The sequence below is a fragment of the Taudactylus pleione genome, unplaced genomic scaffold (genome assembly GCF_031769625.1).
Source record: "Taudactylus pleione unplaced genomic scaffold, aTauple2 ptg000184l, whole genome shotgun sequence".
Lineage (NCBI taxonomy): Eukaryota > Metazoa > Chordata > Amphibia > Anura > Myobatrachidae > Taudactylus > Taudactylus pleione.
In genome coordinates, this window is record NW_028284586.1 from 8380009 (window position 1) to 8388403 (window position 8395).

Sequence of the window (8395 nt, forward strand, 5' to 3'; positions counted from 1 at the left end):
TTACAGGGAAAACTTTGCGTAGGGTTCCCCTGTAAGATCCAGAACCAGCCCTGGACCCTTTCTAACGGGGGACTGATGCCACAGCCAGGGAGCCCTATCACCAGGCCCCCCAGCCGCAGCATCAGACCTGACCGTTAGTCAGCCCAGGCCAGGGATCCCTGGGGAGTTGGAGACCCCTTCTAAAAAAGGGGTCTCCCTCTCCAGGGCACCCCTAACCTGCGCTGACAGCCCGGGGCTATCCCCGCCACCCCTGGGCGGTGGGTGGCAGTTTGATTGTGTAGGTGTGGTGTAAAAAGAGATATAAATAAACATTGTCTTTCCAGTAGAACTGCAGGTCCCAGCAAGCCTCCCCTGCATGCTGGTACTTGGAGAACCACAAGTACCAGCATGCGGGGCATTAAGGGCCCACTGGGACTTGTAGTTCATCTGTAAAGAAATGTCCCTGGCAGCCCCAGTTGCGGGAGAAAATGAAGAAGGAGCTGTTGACGTGTCACGTTCCGCTTCAGCTGAAAGTGTTTTCACCAGCAGGTCTTTGAACCTCTGCAGGCTTGTGTCGGCCGGAAAGAGAGACACCACATAGGCTTTAAACCTAGGATCGAGCACGGTGGCCAAAATGTAGTGGTCTGATTACAACAGATTGACCACCCCGGAATCCTGGCAAAGCGAATGAAGGGCTTCATCCACAAGTCCCACATGCCGAGCGGAATCGCTCCGTCTTAGCTCCTCCTTCACTTTCTCCAGCTGCTTCTGCAAAAGTCTGATGAGGGGAATGACTTGACTCAAGCTGGCAGTGTCTGAGCTGACTTCACGTGTGGCAAGTTCGAAGGGCTGGAGAACCTTGCACAACACGGAAATCATTCTCCACTGCGCTTGAGTCAGGTGCATACCCCCTCCTTTGCCTATGTCATAGGTGGATGTATAGGCTTGAATGGCCTTTTGCTGCTCCTCCATCCTATGAAGCATATAGAGGGTTGAGTTCCACCGCGTCACAACCTCTTGCTTCAGGTGATGGTGGGGCAGGTTCAAGAGTGTTTGCTGGCGCTCCAGTCTTCGGCACGCAGTCGCTGAATGGTGAAAGTGGCCAGAAATTTTTCGGGCCACCCAAAGCGTCTCCTGCATGCCCCTGTCGCTTTTCAGAAAATTCTGCACCACCAAGTTTATTGTGTGAGCAAAACATGGGACGTGCTGGAATTTGCCCAGATGTAATGCCCGCACAATATTGGTGGCGTTGTCAGATATCACAAATCCCCAGGAGAGTCTAAGTGGAGTAAGCTAATGGGCAATGATTTCCCTCAGTCTAAGAGGTTGTCGGCGGTGTGCCTCTTACTGAAACCGGTGATACACAGCGTAGCCTGCCTTGGAACGAGCTGGCGTTTCTGAGATGCTGCTACTGGTGACACTGCTGCTGTTGCTGCGTAAGGTGATACATCTACCCAGTGGGCTGTCACAGTCATATAGTCCTTAGTCTGCCCTGTTCCACTTGTCCACATGTCCGTGGTTAAGTGGAGATTGGGTACAACGGCATTTTTCAGAACACTGAGGACACTTTTTCTGACGTTTCTGTACAGTCCCGGTATCGCCTGCCTAGTGAAGTGGAATCAAGACAGGATTTGCAACCGGGGACACACTACCTCCATCAATTGTCTAAATCCCACTGCACTAATGGCGGATACCGGATGCACGTCTAACACCAACATAGCAGTCAAGGCCTCAGTTATACGTTTTGCTTCAGGATGACTGCTGTCGTACTTCATCCTCCTCGCTAAGGACTGTTGGAGGGTCAATTGTTTAGTAAAAGTAGTTGTGTTCCTAATTCCTCTCTGGGATGATGAACGACTCCCAGCAGCAGCAACAGCAGCAGTGGCAGCAGGAGGCGTAGCAATGCAGAATCCTCTGGAGGAATCTCGAATAGGAGAGTCAGTCATGCCAGTGACATGGCCTGCAGGACTACTTCCGATCCTGACTAAGGAGGAAATTGACGAGGATGGAGTTGACGGTGTGGTTTGCAGGCGCTTGGATACAACAGGACAACGGGATTTAGGTGTCCCTGGACTGCTTACGGTCTTAGCCAAAGTTTCTGAACTTGACAGTAACTTTTTATGAACGCGCTGCAGGTGCCATATAAGGGAGGATGTTCCTAGGTGGTTAACGTCCCTACCCCTACTTATTTCACCTTTACATATGGTACATATGGCAAGACAGTTGTTGTCCGGATTTGGATAGAAATATTGCCAGACCAAAGAGGTGGAATGTTTGGTCTTCTGCCCAGGCATGACCGTGATGGGCTTTTTCATCCCACGGACAACAACTGTCTCCCCCGGAGCCTGATTTAAACAAACCACATCACCATCAGAATCCTCCTCGCCAACTTCCTCCTCAGCGCCATCTACACCAGTATCCTCATCCTGTTGTACTTCAACAGTGACATCTTCAATTTGCATATCAGCAAGTGGACTGTGGGTGCTCCTTTCAGCACTTGCAGGGGGCGTGCAAATGGTGGAAAGAGCCACCTCTTCCCATCCAGTGCTGGGAAGGTCAACCACCACCACACTTGGACTCTCCTTGGGGATTTGTGATATCTTCTTAGAACGCACAGTTCTTCGCTGTGCTTTTGCCAGCTTAACTCGTTTGATTTTTTTAGTGGGAGGAGGGCTTCCATCGTCATGTGAAGCTGAACCACTAGTCATGAACATAGGGAAAGACCTTAGCCATTCCTTGCCACTCCGTGTTGTAAATGGCATATTGGCAAGTTTACGTTTCTCTTCAGATGATTTAAATGTTTTTTTCAAGGTCATTTTCCTGAACTTTGTCATTTCGGATTGTATGTGCCCTCTACTATGACATTGGGCATCGGCGTTGGCAGACGACGTTGATGGCATGTTATCGTCTATGTCATGACTAGTGGCAGCAGTTTCAGCACTAGGAGGAAGTGGTTCTTGATCTTTCCCTATTTTATTTTTATCGGAGAAAGTTTGGTCCTCCATTTATGTTATATTGATATATACATGCGGCTAACCCTTTGGGGGTTACAGCACCCTTTAATGGACAAGCCAGCGGCCTTTTACTTATGGGACACAGGCTCACGCTTGGCGCTGCTCCTTTGTTGATGCACGTGCAGCCACAGTACACACAATTCACAAACACAGAAAAAAAATTTCTATTTTGTTTGGAGTGCCCTTTGGGGGTTACAGCACCCTTTAGCGGTCAATCCAGCTGGCCCTTTATTTATGGGACACAGGCGCACGCTTGGCACTACTTTGTTGATGCATGTGCAGCTACTGTGCACACAATTCACAAACACAAAAAAATATTTTTTTTTATTTTGTTTGGAGTGCCCTTTGGGGGTTACAGCACCCTTTAGCGGTCAATCCAGCTGGCCCTTTATTTATGGGACACAGGCGCACGCTTGGCACTACTTTGTTGATGCATGTGCAGCTACTGTGCACACAATTCACAAACACAAAAAAATATTTTTTTTTATTTTGTTTGGAGTGCCCTTTGGGGGTTACAGCACCCTTTAGTGGTCAATCCAGCCGGCCCTTTATTTGTGGGACATAGGCGCATGCTTGGAACTACTTTGTTGATGCACGTGCGGCTACTGCGCACACAATTCACAAACACAAAAAAATATTTTTTTTTATTTTGTTTGGAGAGCCCTTTGGGGGTTACAGCACCCTTTAGCAGTCAAGCCAGCCGGCTTTTTACTTAGGGGACACAGGCGCACGCTTGGCGCTGCTCCTTTGTTGATGCACGTGCAGCCACAGTGCACACAATTCACAAACACAGAAAAATGTTTTTTATTTTGTTTGGAGTGCCCTTTGGGGGTTACAGCACCCTTTATCGGTCAATCCAGCTGGACCTTTATTTATGGGACACAGGCACATGCTTGGCACTACTTTGTTGATGCACGTGCGGCTACTGCGCACACAATTCACATACACAAAAAAATATATTTTTTTATTTTGTTTGGAGTGCCCTTTGGGGGTTACAGCAACCTTTAACGGACAAGCCAGCCGGCCTTTTACTTATGGGACACAGGCGCACGCTTGGCGCTGCTCCTTTGTTGATGCACGTGCAGCCACAGTGCACACAATTCACAAACACAGAAAAAAAAAAATTATTTTGTTTGGAGTGCCCTTTGGGGGTTACAGCACCCTTTAGCGGTCAATCCAGCTGGCCCTTTATTTATGGGACACAGGCGCACGCTTGGCACTACTTTGTTGATGCACGTGCGGCTACTGCGCACACAATTCACAAACACAAAAAAATATTTTTTTTTATTTTGTTTGGAGTGCCCTTTGGGGGTTACAGCACCCTTTAGCAGTCAAGCCAGCCGGCCTTTTACTTAGGGTACACAGGCGCATGCTTGGCGCTGCTCCTTTGTTGATGCACGTGCAGCCACGATGCACACAATTCACAAACACAGAAAAATGTTTTTTATTTTGTTTGGAGTGCCCTTTGGGGGTTACAGCACCCTTTAGTGGTCAATCCAGCTGGCCCTTTATTTATGGGACACAGGCGCACGCTTGGCACTACTTTGTTGATGCACGTGCGGCTACTGCGCACACAATTCACAAACACAAAAAAATATTTTTTTTTATTTTGTTTGGAGTGCCCTTTGGGGGTTACAGCACCCTTTAGCAGTCAAGCCAGCGGCCTTTTACTTATGGGACACAGGCTCACGCTTGGCGCTGCTCCTTTGTTGATGCACGTGCAGCCACAGTACACACAATTCACAAACACAGAAAAAAAATTTCTATTTTGTTTGGAGTGCCCTTTGGGGGTTACAGCACCCTTTAGCGGTCAATCCAGCTGGCCCTTTATTTATGGGACACAGGCGCACGCTTGGCACTACTTTGTTGATGCATGTGCAGCTACTGTGCACACAATTCACAAACACAAAAAAATATTTTTTTTTATTTTGTTTGGAGTGCCCTTTGGGGGTTACAGCACCCTTTAATGGACAAGCCAGCCGGCCCTTTACTTATGGGACACAGGCGCACGCTTGGCGCTGCTCCTTTGTTGATGCACATGCAGCCTCGATGCACACAATTCACAAAAACAGAAAAAAAATTGTCATTTTGTTTAGAGTGCCCTTTTGGGGGTTACAGCACCCTTTAGCAGTCAATCCAGCCGGCCCTTTATTTATGGGACACAGGCGCATGCTTGGCACTACTTTGTTGATGCACGTGCGGCTACTGCGCACACAATTCACAAACACAAAAAAATATATTTTTATTTTGTTTGGAGTGCCCTTTGGTGGTTACAGCACCCTTTAGCAGTCAATCCAGCCGGCCCTTTATTTATGGGACACAGGCGCACGCTTGGCACTACTTTGTTGATGCACGTGCGGCTACTGCGCACACAATTCACAAACACAAATAAATATATTTTTTTATTTTGTTTGGAGTGCCCTTTGGGGGTTACAGCACCCTTTAACGGACAAGCCAGCTGGCCTTTTACTTATGGGACACAGGCGCACGCTAGGCGCTGCTCCTTTGTTGATGCGCGTGCAGCCACAGTGCACACAATTCACAAACACAGAAAAATAAAAAATTATTTTGTTTGCAGTGCCCTTTGGGGGTTACAGCACCCTTTAGCGGTCAATCCAGCTGGCCCTTTTTTTATGGGACACAGGCGCACACTTGGCACTACTTTGTTGATTTACGTGTGGCTACTGCACACACAATTCACAAACACGAAAAAATATTTTTTTTTATTTTCTTTGGACTGCCCTTTGGGGGTTACAACACCCTTTAACGGACAAGCCAGCTGGCCTTTTACTTATGGGACACAGGCGCACGTTTGGCGCTGCTCCTTTGTTGATGCACGTGCAGCCACAGTGCACACAATTCACAAACACAGAAAATATATATTTTTTTGTTTGGAGTGCCCTTTGGGGGTTACAGCACCCTTTAGCGGTCAATCCAGCCGGCCCTTTATTTATGGGACACAGGCGCATGCTTGGCACTACTTTGTTGATGCACGTGCGGCTACTGTGCACACAATTCACTAACACAAAAAAATATTTTTTTTTATTTTGTTTGGAGTGCCCTTTGAGGGTTACAGCACTCTTTAACGGACAAGCCAGCCATCCTTTTACTTATGGGACACAGGCGCACGCTTGGCGCTGCTCCTTTGTTGATGCACGTGCAGCCACAGTGCACACAATTAACAAACATAGAAAAAAAAAATTATTTTGTTTGGAGTGCCCTTTGGGGGTTACAGCACCCTTTAGCGGTCAATCCAGCTGGCCCTTTATTTATGGGACACAGGCGCACGCTTGGCACTACTTTGTTGATGCACATGCGGCTACTGCGCACACAATTCACAAACACAAAAAAATATATATTTTTATTTTGTTTGGAGTGCCCTTTGGGGGTTACAACACCCTTTAACGGACAAGCCAGCCGACCTTTTACTTATGGGACACAGGCGCACGCTTGGCGCTGCTCCTTTGTTGATGCTCGTGCAGCCACAGTGCACACAAGTCACAAACACATAAAATAATGTTTTATTTTGTTTGGAGTGCCCTTTGGGGGTTACAGCACCCTTTAGCGGTCAATCCAGCCGCCCTTTATTTATGGGACACAGGCGCACGCTTGGCACTACTTTGTTGATGCACGTGCGGCTACTGCGCACACAATTCACAAACACAGAAAAAATATTTATTTTTTTTGCACTTGGTGGGAGCACCCCTGATGGACAGAGCACCCCCTGGACAACACTACAGCACCCCTTTAGGACTGGGACACTGCACAGGACTTTGGAGTGGACACAGCCCCTATGGACAACTGACTGCACAACACAGTCCAGCCAGTCCCTATGGACTTTGAAGGAGTGGACACAGCCCCTATGGACAACAGCAGCACAGCGCAGCACAGCACAACACTACACTGCACTACACTACACTACACAGCCCAGCCAGCCCTAACTCCCACCCTCCCTCTTCACTGTCCACAGCCGAGTGAGAAAATAGCGCCGACGCGGGTACCTTATATAGGATCCAAAACCCAAGAGACCCGGAAGGAGGGATGATGACGTTTTGCCTCAATTTCAGATCTGAGTCATGCGGGAAAAGTCGAGCCTGACTCGGATCGGCCTCGGATCGGGGGGGCTCGGGGGGGTTCGGATTTCAGAAATCCGAACCCGCTCACCCCTAATAAATACCATATCCCACATAAGGAACTTTACACAAACCCAGGGAGCCAATCTGACAATGGGAATTGCTCCATCTTCTTGTGTCTCCCCACAAACAGAGTTATGTAGGTGGAACTATTATTTTCCTTCCTATTTGTTTTTAAGGAAATTATTTGCCTAAGACTATCTTTGCATGTCATTCTTATTGTTCTGAAAAAAACATAAGTGGTGTCAGACAAATTAACAGTGATTAGAAGAGATACTGTGGAATGTAATAATTTTTGTAGACAGACAAGGTGGTTGTGTCACACAGTCTAACCTTGACAAAGTTACGGAAAGAAGTTACAGATTGGAGTATCTTGTAACCGGGTCCGGAACACCATGTTTACTATGTAGTAAGTGATCCAAACAGCATATCGGTAGAATTGAGAGATACAGCCCAAAACCCAGACAGGCAGCAAACAGAACCATAGGGGTTACAAATGAGGTCAGAGCAGACAAGAATAAATGGTAGCAGGCAGAGACCAGTATGGGTGGCAGATAAGGAAAGTCGAAACAAGCAGATATCCGCACTGACAGCTGGCAAGAGTAGTCTAAATGTGCCTGGTCAAACTGAGTACAAACTACAAACAGATACAGAGCACAATCTCCTAGAAAAGCTTACACTATTAACAGCAAGAGTGAATTGCATTGTATAGAAATAGTCAATCAGTTTTCTATATTTGATTGAGGCCTCTCTGAAATTAATAATCTTAAGGGGGGTATCCATCAGGCGACTTTAGCAAGCGATTGCACAATAACAACGTTGTTATTGTGCAATCGCTTGCAAATCGCGCATGCATCGTGCATGTTTTGGTCAGAAGCGACCAGCGATGCGCGTGTATGCTGGACGCTTCCACCATCCGACATTGCCCGTACATGCTGGTCAACCTGACACTCCCGTCAGGTTCAGCATGTGCGGGGATGATGGATGTGCCTGGACTGAATGAGTGAACGTTGAGTCTAGGCACATCACTAGATATACAAACAAGAGCGCGATTGCAATGTTGTAATCGTGCTCTCGTTTGTATATCTAGTAGTGGATACCAACCTTTAGTAACTGCAATCTTAAAAATCGAATCTTCTAGTTCAGAATGAAATTAGATGGACTAACAAATTAAATGCAGTATAATTTTAAGGTCAATTAAAATGTGTGAATTATAGTTGATTTTTATATCTTGGGCCTGCTTCTACATATGAAGGCAGTGCGATCTGC